The sequence below is a fragment of the Ricinus communis genome, chromosome 6, assembly GCF_019578655.1.
Source record: "Ricinus communis isolate WT05 ecotype wild-type chromosome 6, ASM1957865v1, whole genome shotgun sequence".
Classification (NCBI taxonomy): Eukaryota; Viridiplantae; Streptophyta; class Magnoliopsida; order Malpighiales; family Euphorbiaceae; genus Ricinus; species Ricinus communis.
The window spans coordinates 8,437,305-8,457,027 of record NC_063261.1 but is presented as its reverse complement, the minus strand read 5'-3'; the positions used below and the strand labels follow the sequence as shown (position 1 = coordinate 8,457,027).

At 34.4% G+C, this 19,723-nt stretch overlaps 1 non-coding gene and 1 pseudogene across 1 annotated transcript; one reads left to right on the top strand and one right to left on the bottom strand.

Moving 5' to 3' along the window:
• The first annotated feature begins 8,789 nt into the window (after positions 1-8,789).
• LOC107262697 lies at positions 8,790-18,186 on the top strand (annotated as a pseudogene).
• Positions 11,937-12,042, bottom strand: LOC112533733. The gene has a single exon (XR_003078068.1). It is a non-coding gene; the product is annotated as a small nucleolar RNA R71 (small nucleolar RNA).
• Positions 18,187-19,723: the final 1,537 nt, after the last annotated feature.

Sequence of the window (19,723 nt, the reverse complement as noted above, 5' to 3'; positions counted from 1 at the left end):
GACTCTCTAGGAAAAAAGCAATACATGAACATGATCTATACATTAAGAAGATTCCGATGGTGTCTTCGAATCATTGAACGGACATTAGCAATAATAACGATTCAATAGGCGTTACACGCATCTGGATAAATTTCTAATTGTCTGATATTTTAATATTTAATTAAATTTTAACAATTAATAATTAAGTATCATTGGTAGTATGATTTTATTATTATATTTATTTTATAAAATAGATATATGAAATTTAATTAGTTAATTTAATTATATTGATTGTTTAATTAGAAGTTTTAATTAAAATGTACATAGTTATAATTAATAGATAGAAATAAGTTTTCTTCTGGATTAAGTTGATAAAGTTAATTAGCAAGTTTTTATATGACTTAGGTGGTTAAATGTTATTTAAATATTTATCACTTGGTTACTAGGTTGATTATTGTATGATTAACTAATTAAATTTGTGTGTGTTTGAATTTTTTTAATTCTAAAAGTTCAAATCTATCAAAGTGCAAATTTTATATTTTTATTATTTTAATTAAAGTTATAATGATTGATTGGTATTTATGGTTAAAAGACTAACATTGTTATAGATTTTATTATAATGAATTTATAAACAAGTAAATGAATATCTTTTCTTCAACTTATATATTTATAATTATTTCCTTATTAACTTAGTGATAAATCTTATTCCTTTAATTGAATTATTATTATTTTTTATTTATATACATTTATTTAGTTAACTTATTTTCAACAACTTTAAACCTAGTTTCTCTTTTATCATTGAAGTTTAAAGCAACGGTCTTAGAAATCGATCTTCTTAGATTTATTTCCTAAATTATTAATAATAGATATTAGCTACTTGTTTATGAATTATATAATTGCTAAGTAGAATTTGTTGTAAATTTGATTATAGTAGTTGGTACGAAATATAACCTGAGTTGTATTGTATTTGAGGATATCATTGAAGTGTTTAAACAGAAGATAGACTCATTTTACGAGGGAATTATCTGTATTTTAGGAGAGACTCTATCAAATTTAGGTAGAGATTGCAATAGGATTAAATAAAGTCGAAGTTGTCAAACTTCTAGAAGAGTTTAGGATCATATTATTTCATATATTTTGTTTTGATTAAATTATTCGTTGTTAAGAATTTCAGCAAGGCGGTCGGCTCCGTTAGAGGTTTGGCAGTCCGATAAGTTGTCTACTTAGTGAGTTAATAGTATATAATTTATTACATGTTCCAAATTGTATCATGTTTTATTAGCTTTATTATACTTAACAATAGCACATGCTAATATTAAAATGGTTTTAATATTTATTTAATAATCATTTGAAATTATTATTGTTATTATTATCTTATAATTGGTAGATTTATAATATTAAATTAATATAATTAATATGGTACTATATTTGTGTTTGCGTTGATTGTGATTCATTATATGTTGTAATGTGATTGGGTTGAGAATTATAGCAAAATGTGCTACTTAATGGGCGGCATCAGGACTATGGTCACACGGTAGGTGTAACGCCTGCATTTTCTCATCATCCATGTTATGTGCATTTACATTTAATCATTGGGCATATGATGGTATATCAATGATATTTTTATTTTATGAGAACATATATATATTAATTATAAGTAGAGAATAAGTTAGATTATTAATTTAGATAAGTTGATTAAGTACTTGGGTTATGTGTATTAAGCCTTGCTTAATACACATAACCCAAGTACTTAATCAACTTATCTAAATTAATAATCTAATATCATGCTCTTATTCTCTACTTATAATTAATATATATATGTTCTCATAAAATAAAATATCATTGATATACCATCATACGCCCAATGATTAAATGTAAATGCACATAACATGGATGATGAGAAATGCAAAGTATAACTCTCCTTCCTTAAGAAATTTCGTCCCCGAAATTTTAACAACTCACCAACATTGCAATGGAATAGATGCGGATACTCTGTCTCATATGCTCTTCTACTTCCCAAGTTGCTTCTCTTGGTGAATGATGACTCCACTTAATTTTGACCATAGGAATGTCTTTATTTCTCAATTTCTTAACCCTTCGATCAAGAATTTCTATCGGTTCTTCCACATATGTCAACTTTTCTGTGATTTCTATCTCTGGCTCTGGAATGATATGACTAGGATCTGATCTATATCGCCTTAACATAGAAACGTGAAAAACATCATGAATAGAAGACAACTCTGTAGGTAATGCTAACCTATAAGCCAATGGTCCAACTCTTTCAATAATTTCATAAGGTCCTACATACCTCGGACTCAATTTCCCTTGTTTACCAAACCTTAATATTCCTTTCCATGGTGATACCCGTAAGAAAACTTTATCACCCACAATATATTCCATTTCCCTTCCGATGCAAATCAAAGCATAACTCTTTCATCTGTGCTACTTTCAAATTCTTTTTAACTATCTTTATTTTATCCACTGTTTCTTGTACCAATTCGGACCTTCAAGTCGCTCTTAAACCTTCAACATCCCAAAGAACTGGACTTCTACATTTCCTCCCATACAAAGCTTCATAAGGAGCCATACCGATACTAGAATGAAAATCATTGTTATACGCAAATTCCATCCTGTGGTATGTAATCATCCCAGTACCCTTGAACTCAAGTGTGCAAGCCCTCATCATATCTTCTAATGTCCGAATAGTTCTTTCCGATTGCCCATCCGGTTTGAGGGATGAAAAGTCACATCGAAATGAAGCTTAGTACCATATGCTTTCTGCAAACTCTCCCGGAAACGAGAAGTAAATCTGGGATCCCTATCCGATACAATAGATATAGGCACACCATGCAATCTAACAATCTCGGAAATATACAATTCAGCAAGTTTATCAAGTGAATCATTTTGCTTCACGGTGTAAGAAATGAGCACATTTAGTAAGTCGATCAACAATTACCCAAATAGCATCATGCTTGTTAAATGTACGCGGCAATCCCATAACAAAATCCATAGTAATCTTATCCCACTTCCACACAGGTATAGATAAAGAATGAAGTTTACCTGCAGGTGCCTGGTGCTCTCCTTTCACTTGCTGACATGTCAAACACTTACTCACAAATTCTGCCACATCCTTCTTCATTGTCGGCCACCAATAATAAGGCTTCAAATTTTTGTACATTTTGGTACTTCCAGGATGCATTGCATAAGGTGCATAGTGCGCTTCATGCATGATTTCCTTTCTCAAATTTCCTACATCAGGTACACATACACGATTTCTAGGCGGTTCCCATTCAATAATTGCTTTAATCTTTGATGAATCTGGTTGCACTCCATGTTTAGAAATAATATGCCCTAAGAATGCAATTTCCTCCATCCAAAACTCGCATTTGTTGAATTTTGCATACAACTGTTTTTCCCTCAAAATCTGTAAAACAATTCTCAAGTGTTGTTCATGCTCTTCTGGGCTTCTAGAGTAAATCAGAATATCATCAATGAACACAATAACAAAGTGATCTAAATATGGCTGGAAAGTCTTGTTCATCAGTGACATAAAAGCAGCAGGAGCGTTTGTTAAACCAAATGGCATCACAATAAATTCATAGTGCCCATACCTTGTTCTGAATGCTGTCTTGGCAATAGATTTCTCTTCAACCCGGAGTTGCCAATAACCTGATCTTAAATCAATTTTAGAGAACACAGTTGCACCTTTTAACTGATCAAGCAAATCATCAATTCTCGGCAATGGATATTTATTCTTCAACGTAATCCTATTCAATTGCCTATAATCAATATATAATCGCATACTACCATCCTTTTCTTCACAAATGAATCGGGTGCTCCCAAGGTGAAGTACTTGGCCTGATGAAACCTTTATCAAGTAACTCTTCTAATTGCTTCTTTAATTCTTTCAATTCTAATGGAGCCATTCTGTATGGTGCAATGGAAATAGGTGCGATACCGGGGATGATGTCAATCTCAAAATCAATCTCTCGATTTGGTGGCAAACCAGGCAAATCATCTAAGAATATGTTAGGAAATTCTCCGACCAACGGAATGTCTAATACCCCTGGACTGACCTTAGTAGTATCTATAAAACTAATTAGATATGCTTCACATCCATTTTTAATTAATCGACATCGCAGTCACTGAAATCAAACAATTAGGAATTGTCTTCCTTTCACCCACCATTACTATTTTCATTTCTCCTTGTATTTCCATAGCCACTTCCTTCGTTTTACAATCAACAATAGCATGATTTCTTGACAACCAATCCATCCCCAAAATAACATCAAACTCTCTAAGATTAATAACAACCAAATCGCATGTAGTTTGACACTATCTACTACTACAGGACATGATCTCACTATCGTATTTCATCGTGATAATACCCCCAGCAGGCATAGATACATATATATCATAACCTAATGCCTCTATATTAGCATGAACATGCGATGCAAAATCATGTGATATGAATGAACATGTGGATCCAGGATCAATAAGAACATGTGCATCAGAATCATGAATAGAAAGTATACCAGTAACAATTTCAGGTGCTACAAATGCTTCATTTCTAGTAGTAGCAAATACTCTAGCTTGTGCTTGTTGTTGAGCTGCCCGTTGCATCAGAAAATCCATAAACTGTTCCATAACATTTTATACATTCGATTGTGCAGCATTTTCAGAATGTAGCTCATGCTCATCATGTTGATCATGTTCAGATGCATTTTCATGACCATGCACAGACTCTAATGACTTATCTGGGCCAGTTGCGTGTTCTCCTTGTCTCTCCATCTATATATATGAAATGCAAATATTCAGTCAAGTTCAAAGAACATATATCATATGCTTAATGATGTGCAACATGAATCTACTCCCAATGAATCTAATCCCTGCTCTGATACCACTAAAATGTAACACCCCCATCACATGTTAACCAATAAACATTAGCCAGGAAGCATACAAGCGTCGTAGAATATATACTACAGGTAGATAGGTCAATATGTAGGTTGTTAAGAATCCAGACACAAGGTTATTAACATATAAACATATGATTATACTTAAACATCATTTAACAAGTATTACAAACATCTTCTTATGCCTTATAAGGCATACTTCCATATATATCACATAACTGCATACAAAAATGCATCAGGAGGAGACTTCACAAAACTGGCCCAACTTGACAGAACTGCTAAAAGCTAGACTTCGCATACAACCAACGGATGCACTACTATTTACAAACCTGAAAAGAAAAATTTTGGAGAGGGGTGAGCCTCCATTTCGGTAAATAAATAATCAACATAATCTATATCACATACACTTAATACAATTTCCACCCAATCACATAACTTTCCATGATATTCATAGTTTAGGTATAAAGTCATACCATTCTACTCAATTCATTACAACCATCATAGAAGAAATACAATTCAACAATTATGGTTAGTTCTCACGGCTTGTGGATCCCCTTTAATGTGCTGCTCCGCCTCATCCTCACATATCACACACGTAAGCCGCTCCGCCTCATCTCACATTATACACTTTTATAGCCTCTCTAGGCTTTAGCCTCCCAAGGCTTTATATATATATCTTTTTTTCATAGGGGAATCCACCATTCACATGCACATATGCACTTAACATCACAATTCAATCATTTCACTTATATCATATTTCAGCAATAACAATTGTTCCACTCAACACCAATCATTTCCATCTCACCATTCAAACATAAACAATATTAAGCAAACGCAACCATTTCATGAACATTTGATTAAATATATGAACATAGCAAATATTAATTATTTACTTACTCAAAATATACTTATTCCTTTAGCATATAAGAACCTCCTTTCTCCACAACTTCCTTTCCAGGCCTTTGAGTACCTGTCAACACATTCATCAATTCACATTTCATGCATATTACAAATATTCATGTAAATGCGAGTTCTAATGCATTACAAGATCATCCCCTCTCTAATTCATAGGTCTAACTCTTCCTCTAAGACTCTCAATTACTGTTTTAATATCCTATAAACATTTCCCATCTAGTTAAATACCAATTTAACTCAAATTAACATCAATAAATTGCATAAAACTAATCTCCAACATTTCTGTTTTCTAGACAGAATTTAGTACCAAGGTATATTTATTGCTGGGAAAAATTGGCTTAATACAAAAATCTCATATTAAATAGACATATCCATTTATGCGTCTAGTTTCATCTCCAAGAAGAATTACTCAATTCCGACTTCTATAGATTTAATTATTTTCAAATTACTGAGCAAGGGTCATACAGCTAGTTGTACCCGAGCAGCAATCTATTTGCTCAATTTAAGCAACCAAAACGGCAAAAATAGCAAAATCACAAAACTACAAAGTTATAGAGGACTCTTTAAAATTTCCATAGACACCAATTAAGCTTAATTTGGACTTATATAACCCATGTTATGCCTAAAATACAGAACATCAAGGTTGCTGGAATTTTGACAGTTTTCTATCTTAACATACTTAAACTTAAATCAAGCTTAATCTTTATGCAATCATTCAATACTCTACTAATTCATGATAATCAGACCTTTAATTAATCAATGAGACCATCAAATGAAGTTTTTCCAATTTGTAATCAAGAACCCTAATGACAAATTAATAACACTCAAGTAACAACTTACCAATTTCAGCTTTTGGGTTGCTAATATGCTTAAATCCTTTAGCTTTAGCTTGGCTCCTTCAATAGTTGGCAAAATCCTATCTTAATCTTAAGTTTTTCTAGGTATTCCACTCCTCTCTCTTATTCCAAATTTTATGTTTTTGGCCATGCACGAATTTTAGAGAAATGAAGAGGTAAAATGAGCTTACTCATGGTTCCAATTTCCAATATTCCTCTCTTAATGCCACCACCTACTAAACTATTTTTATCACCCTAAATTAATTCTTACTAACCATATATAGGTACTAACTTTTAATTGTATCTTTTAAGTCCAATCTATTTACCCAACCTTCAACTATTGGTTCAATTAAGTCTTAAGGCTTAATACACATAACCCAAGTACTTAATCAACTTATCTAAATTAATAATCTAATATCATGCTTCTTATTCTCTACTTATAATTAATATATATATGTTCTCATAAAATAAAAATATCATTGATATACCATCATATGCCCAATGATTAAATGTAAATGCACATAACATGGATGATGAGAAAATGCAGGCGTTACAGTAGGTATGAGAGAGTGAGATATTAATAATATGATTGTTGTCCTAATTCGAGCATAGTTCTCTCGGCTATGATTGGAGAGTTATCTCATTTTGGAGTCGGTCTTATTAGAATAAGAAAGCTCGATGCTATAGATTGATAATTAGGATTTTGCTATAAGGTCTTTTCCCATTGTTTGTTTACATGATGCATTGTAACTTTCTTTGTGATATGATGTTTGTATTTATATTTTATTTTGCATTATTATTATAATATTTTGTCTAATGTATTTTAAGTTATATAGTATTAACGCACTTTCAAGATTGACAATCTCAATTTACTTTAACAGGTAACAAATATGATTTCTAGCCTCATCTTTTGTCAGCATTCTTCCTTCACTACAAGGGTTTAACATAAATATCTTGTTTTATATTTTTTTTATATTTATGCATATGTTAAGATAATTTGTGATATTAACATTTATGGTATGGCTCTGGATATTGGGAGTCTAATATTTATTATGTTTATTAATTGTGGAGTTTGTGTTATGAATTGTTGAGACTAATTATGCATAATTAGGATGTAGTTCATGTTAGGCTTACTATGGGTTTCAGTGGTCTTCTGTCTACCCATTCTATAGGACCAGTCATGAGCCCATAAGCCGAGTCATGACAAGGACCTCAGATGCGACTAATCATAACACCTCAAATCAGGTTCCATAACAAATAATTTTAGTAGACATTATAAGCCAATATAATAAGTAGGTGGAAGAGAAGCGCAATCATTATGAGAACATGTTAAATCAAAGTTTGTAAGGCAACCACACCTATTCCTCATCTGAGCACCAACCAAACACTTGCTGTAACAAATCATACTTATGAGATGGGACATCTTCTAGCATTATATGTCCCTGCTTAGATAGACTTGCAACCAGATAACCTGCTCCCTACCTGAACTCAATAGCATACAACCTGATCAAGCGTGCTCAAAGAGGAGAGCTCCAGTCTGAAGACTTATAATTCAAAATGGAGCGAAGAAATCACTATTAAAGAGTAACTAAATCCTTAAATAGTACCAAACAAGAAGAATAATAAGAGAAGAAGTTATCTTCAAAAGCATTCTACTATGCTCGAGCATTCTAGTTGAGCACTTTCTTGAAAAGCTTATTATTAGCACCTCTGGTGTCAGCACCCATTTTTCATATCTAGATATTAAGTAAATTACAAAAACCCTATATGGGCGGTGGTTTTGGGCGCATACCCAAGTGTCTTTAGCGACTATGGCGTTGTAAGTGTCATGACCCCAATCTGTGGGCCTGTGACCGGCACTAGGGAATGAGTAAGCTTAAGGCTACCGAAACCCGTAGCAAGCCTAACTAATCAACAATCCAAATATGTATATATACATACAATAGAACCTTTATAAAATAATAACATTGGGATCATAAAAAAATTTTATCTTATAGAGGTTATTATTTTATCGATAAATTAATATTTATAATTTTAGAGAATAGTTAATATTTTAAACATCATTTTTTATTAAATTCATATAAAATTAATGAAGAAATTAAAGAATTTAGAAATGATTTTTGATATTCTAGATGCATGATGGACGATGGTGCATTGTATCAGAGCTAATTTTGAGAATGATATGGTTTAAAATACAAGTGTTTCAAGTGCACAATAAGATGTTTATAAATAGAAATATGCACTTTAATTTCATATATCAAAATATAAGAATTCATATATATCTTCTCCTCAATGGCTTCATTTGAAAGGTATAAAAAAATCTACAATAACAGATGAGATGCGAAAAGGATTATATGAGTACAAAAATGAGCATCCCTCTTCAAGTCAAAAAGATTTGTAACAATGGGTTCAACAAAAGTTTGGCCTCTCCCTCAGCCAAGGAACAATATCAAATACTCTCAAAAGGTCAGCATAATATTTTTCAAAAGAGATAACAAATAGCAATGTTAAAAGGCATAAATCAGCCAAATATCCTGAATTAGAAAAGGTATTGTATGAGTGGTTTCTCCAATATCAAGAGAAAGTGAACATGACTGGAGAAATGATTCAAACTAAAGCAAAAGAGTTTCTACATAAAATGTATGGTGATGCAGATTCAGACTTTAACTTCTCAAGTGGTTGGCTAGAGCGGTTCAAGGCGAGACATATAGAAAGTTCGACGAAAGTGGTTCAGTTGTCATGGAGAATATTGAAAATACTTTACTTGCAATTCAAGCTAAATTGGACAAATTTTATTAGAAGGATATTTATAATATGGATGAAACAAGATTATTTTATTATTTGCAAGCTGATCATTCACTAGCTATAAAGCAATTAGAAGGACGGAGAAAAGACAAGGAAAGACTTATTGTTGTTGTTTGTTGCAATGGGGATGGTTCAGATAAAGTACCTCTATGGATTATTGGTAAGTTTGCTAATCCTAGATGCTTTAAAAATGTGAATAATGGCAATCTTAATTGTCATTATCAAGCAACAAGGGAGCATGCATGACTGGATTACTTTTTCAAAAATTTATTCGTTGGTTTGTAATATACATAGTTTTACACATATTTGCTTGCATATTATTATGCATTTTCTTAGTATTTATTGTGTTTTTATTCTAAGATCACTCGTGTTTTGTGTCCTTTCGTGTTCCAGGAGATTATATAGGTCTATCATCACTGCTTTAGAAATTTTAGATCAATTTCGGGTGAAAATGGACGGAATCAGAAGCTTTTGACCTTGGGTTGACTTTTAAAAAATCAACACGGCCCGTGTTAGAGCCCGTGTAGAAATTCCAGGCTGTGTAGCTTAAGCACTTTGAAGCAGCACATTTTCTGAGGGTACATGCCCCAAAGCATGGCCCGTGTTGGCTAATACAGGCCAGAACATGGCCTTGCTCGATTCAGTTCATTTTGTCATTTGGAGACCAACACGGCCCGGAAACAGCTCATGTTAAGGGACATGGGCAGGAACACGCCCGTATTTGCATAAAGTATAAAAGGGACGAGCCAAAAGAGAAGGGGGAGTTTCGGATCACCGATATTTACTCTTCATCTTCCTTTGTAATTTTTCTAGATGTGTTTCAGGCATTTCAGGACGGCTTCCAAGAGATTGATTCCTACTTGGAATGTCAGATTCATGATTTTGGGTTTTGGATTGAAGATTGAAGAGGAATTCTTGAGCAAATCAAGAAGCAATTCTAGAGATCAACTACAGTGTAGATCAAGGCTTTGAACTGTTCATCTAATTCTAGGAAAAGGGTCTATATGTTTCAATTTCTTTATTCTTTCATTGTAATTGAATTCCTATTTACTTTAGACATGAACATGTGTACTAGATTGGTTGAACCCATTTTGGTTCCTTGCTATGTTGGCTTTGTACTGAATTGTTGAGATTGGCTGAGTTTCCTTTATTGTATTCTTTTTGCAATTAATAATATAAATCTAGTTGTCGTTACATTGATTGTGTTGATTACTGTTCATAGAATTCTTTTAGCAATTGAGAGATTCTAATTGAGTTTGGAAATTTAGTGGCAAGAACAAGTTAATTTTCACTTAGAGATAAGGTTAATTAATTTGAAGGATTAAGAATTAACAAAGCTTAATAGAGGTGTATTAAAGCTTAAGACTAACTTAATAATCAATTGTTAGGAAGAGATTCCAACTTTAGGTTCTTAGGTTTAGGAATTCGGTTGTCTCGATAGGGAAACCGAATTCAGTTTAGAATCCATCCACGGGTAGCATAATCGGACTCAACAATCTGTTATCCTTTGTTTGGTTGCCAACTAGTCTAGGTCCTTTCTGAGTTGGCTTTCTTGTCTTGATTATTCTTTTTGCTTTTTCATTCTCGCATTTTCACTTAGAATTTAGTTTTTAGTCATTAGTAAATTTAGAAACCTCCGTTATTAATTTTAGGCTAGATACAAGGAACGAAGTAGTAACTCTAGGATTTCACTTTTCCAAGGGATATGATATTTTTAATACTTACTATTATGCTAGCCTGCATTGATATGTTCACTATCTTAGTTATTGTTGCATAAGCATCGCATCAAGTTTTTGGCGCCATTGCCGGGGACCTGTTTGAAAACTAGAGTGAAATTTGTTATTTGTTACTTTAGCCATTTTTCTTTTCTATTTTTGTCATTTACTTTTTATTGATTTATTCATCCATTTATTTGTTTAGTTTGTTGCTGCCTTGTTCATCTCAAGTAGTTTATGACTAGGAGTTCTAATCATGCACCAGTAGACCCTCTACCCAAACTAGAGCGATCCCTCAGGCAGTTGAGGAAGCGATTAGACGTGGAGGAGGAGGAACAGATTGAGATTTTTTTCCATACACCAGTAAATATGGGAGACAACAACAACAACACCGTTAAAGAAAAAAAAGAACAAAGTACGAGTTTGCTAGACCTTCCCTAGAGGGGATGCCACTAGCATATTGAGGCCACCTATTGCAGCAAATAATTTTGAAATTAAGCCAAATATCATTCAGATGGTGCAACAGAGTGTACAGTTTGGGGGCTTGCCCAGTGAAGATCCTAATGCCCACATCGTCAACTTCTTGGAGACTTTTGATACCTTCAAGATAAATGGAACTCCCGAGGATGCCATTCGGCTTAGGCTATTTCCATTTTCCTTGAGGGATAGAGTAAAGAGATGGCTATAGTCCCTACCAGCCAACACCATCACCACCTAGAGTTTTTTGGCTGAGAAATTTCTTTATAAGCACTTTCCTCCTGCTAAGACTGCAAAGATGCATAATGTTATTTCTTCTTTTATGCAGTTTGATGATAAGAGCATGTATGATGCATGGGAGAGGTACAAGGACTTGCTGAGATGTTGCCCACACCACAATTTGCCATTATTGATGCAGGTGTAGAATTTTTACAGTGGCTTGAACTCAGCCACGAGGCATATGGTAGATGCAGCTGCAGGTGGGGCCATCAACAGTAAGACGCTGGAGTAGGCCCATAACCTAATTAAGTAGATGGTCATGAACATATATCAGTGGTAGTCTTCTAGGAGTAGGCTAGGATGGCAAGGAGTGGTGAACCAGGTAGATTCTACATCTGCCTTGGCAACTCAGGTGGAGCTTTTGGCCAAGAAGATCGACCAGCTCCAGATGCCAGTCCATGCAGCATATCTTGGCTATGAGTTTTATGGTGGACCGCACTACAGTGCAAATTGTAATGGGGGAGGTATGTTTGCTTCTTCTTCATCTTCTTCTGTTGACCATGAAAAGGTTGATTACATGGGAAATGCGCCCAAGCAGCAGAATAACCCATACAATAACACGTACAACCTAGGGTGAAGAAACCATCCCAACTTCAGATGGTGAAATAGCAACACCCAAGGTCCATAAGGATTTTAGCAGTTGCACCAGCAGTAACCCTAACAGTAAACTGTTCTCCCTCAACTACCTTAGAACTAGGAGAAGAAACCCAATTTAGAGGAATTGATGATGAAGTTAGTGTCCACTTCAGAGAACATGTTTCAGCAAGCGGATGCAGCTCTTAGAAATCAACAGGCCTCCATACAGAACTTGGAAACTCAAATTGGCCAGATTTCTAGGATGTTGGCTGAGAGGTAGCCAGGGACTCTACCTAGCACTATAGAGTCCAACCCAAGAGAGCATGTGAACGCAATCACGTTGCAGTTAGGTAAGAATATTCTTGGTTCTTCTTTTGTTTCTAATAATGATGCTGATGTGCAGGTAGATTCAAGCAGAAAAAGTTGAAGCTACCAAGGTGAAGGAACTAGAGAAGGAAGAGGCAAAGGAGATTCCACTGAGGAAATACCAGCCCAAAATACTATACCCTGCTAGGTTGAAGCAAGTGCAAGTCGAGCAACAGTTTAGTAAATTTCTAGATATATTTAAACAACTGCATATAAACTTACTTTTTGTTGCTACTTGGCAGATGCCTAGGTATGTGAAGTTCTTAAAGGAGATTCTTAGTAACAAAAGGAAATTTGAGGACTTAGCATGCGTGACATGAAACGAGGAATGTTCGAGAGTTTTCTATAACAAGTTACTGGAAAAGCAACATGATCCAAGGAGTTTTACTATTCCTTGTGTTATAGGTAACTTACGTATTGATAATGCTTTAGCTGATTTAGGGGCTAGCATTAATGTAATGCCGTATAGCCTGTTTGCGAAGTTAGGGCTAAGAGAGACTAAACCCACTAGGATGAGCATACAGTTAGCCAATAGGTCTGTTAAGTATCCTAGGGGTATTGTAGAGAATGTGCTTGTAAAAGTAAATAAATTTATATTTCCTATTGATTTTGTGATCTTAGACATGGATAGTGAAAGTAGCATACCCTTGAATCTAGATAGGCCTTTCCTTGCAATATCTAGGGCAATTATAGATGTTTGTTATGGAAAGCTAAAACTTAGGGCAGGGGATGAGACTGTCACCTTTGACTTGCATAATTCTATGAGACAGTCTTTAGATCATGATGATGATGTTTATGCTATTAATATATTTGATGATGCTATTGAGGCACAGTTGTAGGAAGTATAGTTCAAGACCCTCTACAAGTTACTTTGCCAAGGGGAGATGAGCATGAGCTGTCAAATGAGGAAGTGTTGGAGCAGCTTGAGTTTCTGTTAGCAAATGAGCCAAGCAACAATACTGATAAGTTTATTGTGATTCACAGTGTAGGTGTGCAGAAGTTAAGGCCATCACTTAAGAAACTACCAGTCCTCGAGTTGAAAGAGCTGCCACAGCATCTTAACTATGCATATCTGGATGAGGATAACAGGTTACCTGTCATTCTAGCTGCTGACTTAACATCCAAGCTGAGGGAGATGACATTGCCCCCTCTAAGGCAGTACTAAAAAGCATTTTCTTGGAGGATTGTTGGCACTTCAATGATTAGCCGCACTTATTGCTCATCTAGAATTCTTATGGATGACATCAATAACCTGGCAATTGGACCGCAGTACAAGTTAAACCGCACATGCAGGGAGTGGTCGACGAGTCCAGCTAAATGACTCAAGGGAAAAAGAAGCGCTTTTTTAGGAGGCACCCCAACTTTTATTTTGTGTTTTTGACACTTTGATCTTTGGTTTTGGAACATTTTCTTAGTTTTATTTTTCATATTTCATTTAATTTTCATTTTCAATTTCTATTATTTTTGTATTTTCCAATTTCAGCTCCTGCAGAGGACGCACCGATTTTCACTCCACCAGCCTTGGCGGATGATCAGGGCAGTCTTCCCTAGATTTTCTTTCATCTTCTACTTTTCTTTACTTTATTTTTCATATATGTTAGGTACTTGGATATTATTGATTTTGTTTTCCTTATTTGTACTTCCCATGCGGGGTACCTACTTTGTTTTAAACTAAAGACAGAGTGTTCTTCAAGTGTGGGGTGGGTTAACCGTATGTTCCTTTCTCTTTATTGTGATTTTCTTTTAGTTATATCTGAATTTGCTATCGCTGATTATGTATATTGTTAGGATGTTAGGATACTATGTCCTTATGCACTTAAGTATGCTATTTTTAAGCTAATTGAGAATTTGATTTATAGAATTTCAGTTACTTTTCTTTGTTGGTCATTGTCCTTTAGAAAATAATGAATGGTGTTTAATACATCAACTCTGCTGGGTTAAACCGGTGTTAGTTAATTGTTTCTCAAGTTGTCGAATTTTAACTTAGAAGGTTGATTATGTCATATGCATGTGTTTCTTAAGTGATGATTCAATTAATGATGCTGAAAACTAATTGCAACTAATGCCACACTTCAAATGTGAAATATTGAGCCAGTTGAGCATTCATTATATATATGCTTTTTATATTTCTTGTTTGAGTGTGCATCGTACTTGGCTTTGCTTCTAGAACTTGCTCTGTAATGCTTGTTGAGGTTACATGAGTTTGTGAATACCATGAGATGATTTGGGCAACTTAGGACTCACCACACTTGACTAAAAGCCTACCCTTTGTATTTCCATTAGTTAGCCATGGTTGAGCCTTTTCCATTTTCTTCATTTTACACTTTACATCTTAGCCTCTTCATGTTATCTTTCCTTTACCCTTATGCTGGAATTTTATGATTTGCTCTCTTTTATTTGGGATTAAAATGCCATTTGCTATGTTGGTGAATTCACTAAATCTTTTTGATATTTTAGATGCTCCCTTCAATCGAAACTGTATTTTTGCTCTTTACTTTATTCAGTTGTGTGTAGCAGTTCTCTTATATAAGCTGCTAGTCTAGTTTTCGTTAAAAAAATTTTCTTATTTCTTTATCTCTTCATTGGATTGATAGTATTTTCGAGCATTATTCTACAAATTGAGGATTTTAGTGAATATATTTTATATTTTTGAGCATTTAATCCTTTGAGCATACATTATTGTTTATTGTAAGAATTTCCAGCATTTTCACACTTCTTTCCCAAATCTCCATACCTTTACTTTAGCCCCATTACAACCCTGCTAAAGACCCTTTGATTTTGGTATTCATTTATTCATAGTAGCAGAGATAGGATTTATGAGCAAGCTTATGGTAAGCGGGTTTTGTGCATTTGCTTTGAAGGATTCGTTTCTCACCTTATACATACTTTGAGTGACTTGAGTGATCCCTATGAAGCATTGGTTCTTGATATCTATTATTGTGTTTAAATTATTCATACATTGATATTATCTCCATTCTCTGTTAATAATTTGCAACTTGACTTACGATTGAGTTTCTTTTGAGATGTGTTGAATGCTATTTATTGTGACATAGGGGCATGAACTTTGAGGATTTTCTGACTGCGGTTTTATGAGTTGAGTTATTAATTGCTTTATGACAAGCAAAAGATTAAGTGTGGGGTGATTTGATATGCATAGTTTTACATATATTTGCTTGCATATTATTGTGCATTTTCTTAGCATCTATTGTGTTTTTATTCCAAGATCACCCGTGTTTTGTGTCCTTTCGTGTTCCAGGAGATTTTATAGGTTCATCATTAGTGCTCTAGCAATTTTAAATCAATTTCGGGCGAAAATGGATGGAATCATAATCTTTTGACCTTGGGTTGACTTTTAGGAAGTCAACACGGCCCATGTTGGAGCCCGTGCAGAAATTCCAGGCCATGTAGCTTAAGCACTTTCAAGTAGCATGTTTTCCAAGGGTACCATGCCCCAGAGCACGCCCCAGAGCACGCCCCAGAGCACGACCCGTGTTGGCTAACACGGGCTAGAACACGGCCTTGCTCGATTCAGTTCATTCTATAATTTGGAGACCAACACAGGAACACGCCCATATTTGCACAAAGTATAAAAGGAACTAGCCAAAAAGAGAAGGGGGAGTTCCGAAGTGGCGATTTTGACTCTTCATCTTCCTTTGTAATTTTGCTAGACGTATTTCAGGCATTTTAGGGCGGCTTCCAAGAGACTGATTCCACCTTGGAACGTTAGAATCATGATTCTAGATTTTGGATTGAAGATTGAAGAGGAGTTTTGGAGCAAATCAAGAAGCAATTCTGGAGATCAACTGCAGTGTAGATCAAGGCTTTGAACTGTTCATCCAATTCTAGGAAAAGGGTGTATATGTTTCAATTTCTTTATTCTTTCATTGTAATTGAATTCCTATTTGCTTTAGATATGAACATGTATAGCTAGATTGGTTGAATCCATTGGGGTTCCTTGCTATGTTGGTTTTGTACTGAATTTTTTAGATTAGTTGAGTTTCCTTTCTTGTATTCTTTTTGCATTTAATAACATAAATCTAGTTATCATTACATTGATTGTATTGGTTACTATTCATAGAATTCATTTAGCGATTGAGAAATTCTAAATGAGTTTGGAAATTTGGTTGCAAGAACAAGTTAATTTTCACTTAGAGATAAGATTAATTAATTTATCGGATTAAGAATTAACAAAGCTTAATAGAGGTGGATTAAAGCTTAAGTCTAACTTAATAATCAATTATTAGGAAGAGACTCCAACTTTAGGTTCTTAGGTTTAGGAATTCGGTTGTCTTGAGAGGGAAACCATATTCAGTTTTGAATCCATCCACGGGTATCATAATCAGACTCAACAATCTATTATCCTTTATTTGGTTGCCAACTAGTCTAGGTCCTTTTTGGATTTGCTTTCTTGTCTTGATTATTCTCTTTGCTCATTCATTCTCGCATTTCACTTAGAATTTAGTTTTTAGTCATTAGTAAATTTAGAAACCTCCGTTATTAATTTTAGGCTAGATAATAAGGAACGAAATAGTAACTCTAGGATTTCACTTTCCCGAGGGATATGATACTTTTAATACTTGCCGTTATGCTAGGCTACATCGATAGGCTCACTACCTTAGTTGTAGTTGCATAAGCATTGCATCAGTTTGACAATAGAATGACCGGTAGAAAGGTGATGCTCATCTTAGACAATTGCCTAGCCCATTCAAAGGTTATCAAAGGCTTCAAAAATGTTGTAGTATTCTTTTTGCCTCCAAATACTTCATAAAAAATTCAACCATGTGATGCTGAAATTATTCGAACTCTTAAGGTTTATTATCGGCGTCATTTTTATTCTAGCATTTTGGAAGGCTATGAGATGGGGGAAATAAATCCTGAAAAATTAATGTGCTAGATGCTATCAATTTTATTAATGCTACTTGGAATATTAATGTGAAGACAACAACTATTGCAAATTGTTTTAAACATTGCAAAATTCAATCCGAGGAAGGTATGCCTCTAGAACAAGAAATTGGTGACGTTGAAGGGATTTATGGACTTGAAGAAGTTATTTCTAATATGCACTATAGAAATGCCATGAAGATTGAGCAGATTTTGAATTGTCCTAATGAAAATGAAGCTTTAATGGAATCATTAAGAGACGAAGAAATTATTGAAGGAATAATGGGTGTGCTAGCTAATGACGATCAAGATCCAGATGATAATAATGTTTTACCACATGTTTCTCCAAAAGAGGCTTTTCTTGCAATGGAGACCTTGAAAAATTACTTGCTTCAACATGAGAAAAAATATACTAGATGTGGTCTACACTTTGCAAAAGGTTAAAGATGAAATTAAATTTAGTTCACTTGCAAAGAAGAAACAATTGACTATAGATACATATTTTAGGAAAGAATAAAATTTAAAAATAGAAGTTATTTAGAAAGTGCTTTATTTTATGAATTTACATAGTATATGTAATTTTCATATGTATTTAATGAATTATTATTTTATATTCTTGATGTGCGTAGAATACACACATCTAAATGGGGTTTTTAAGGCTGATTTTATGTACATTTGGATGTGAATTGGTCCCAATACTCACCCTATGCATTTGTTTGTGTGCTTTAGGTCCAAAAGAAGTCAAAGAGTGATAAAGGGATGAATTGGAGCAGAATTAGACGTCATAGTTGCCGAAACAAGTCGAGTTCGCGCATCCCTAATATGAACATGGTCGTGTTGGCTTTAACACTGGCCATGTTCCCAACACGGGCACCAAAACGGGCTGTGTTGGGTGCATTCGATATCAAAGAAGAAGAGGCGTTAGGGAGCACGACCACAGAGAGTAACACGGGCATTAGCACGGGGCTGTGTTCCAAACACGCCCATCAACACCAGCCCGTGTTCCCAACACGGGCATCAAAACGGTCATGTTTGCGGTGACAGGACATATTAATTAAAAGAAAGAAGAGAGGAAAGAAGAAAAAAATGGGGAGAACATCCCAAACCCTAATTTTTCTCTCTCTAAGGGTTTTCTGAGTTGGAACCAAGAAGCAAGGAGACTTGGACCAAGGTTTAAATCGGATTCCCTTCAAAGATTGAAGATTGGGCGAGGTTCGTTGATTGGTTTCAATTTGAGCAAGAGGAACAAGAATCGATTCAATTCGAGCAAGAGGAATTGTGGCTGTTTACTCTCATCCAAGGGTGTAATCGGGTTTCTTTACCTTTACTCATTGTTGTAATTGAATTCTTGTGGGTTTTGATAATGAACATGTTTAGCTAGATTGATTAAATCCATTGGGATTTCTTTACTATGTTGGCTTAATGTTATATTGTTGGATTGTTTGAGTTGGTTTTGTATTCTTCTTACTTTCAGTATTAATAAGATAATGCATTATTCATGAGACGTTGTGAATTGTGGTGTTTAGATTGCTTTATGTGATTAAGAAGTCCATTTGGCAATTGGAATTTTGAATAGCAAGAACTGGTTAATAATCACTTAGAGATAAGAATAATTAACTAGCCGGATTAAGAATTAACAAAGCTTAATAGAGGCGGATTAAAGCTTAATGCTAATTTAAGAATCAATCGTCAGGAAGAGATTCCAACTTTAGGTTATTAAGTTTAGGAATTCGGTTATCTCGAGAGAGAAACTGAATTCAGTTAAGAATTCATCCACGGGTAGCATAATTGGAGTCATCAATCTTTTATCTTTTGTTTGATTGCCAACTAGTTTAGGTTCCCTTTAGGTTTGCTTTCTTGTCCGGGTTATTTCATTTATCCATTTACTCCTGCATCTCCCTTAGAACTTAGCTTGTAGCTATTAGTTAGTTTAGAAATTATTCATCATTCATTTTAGGTTAATATAACAAAGAACAAAGGA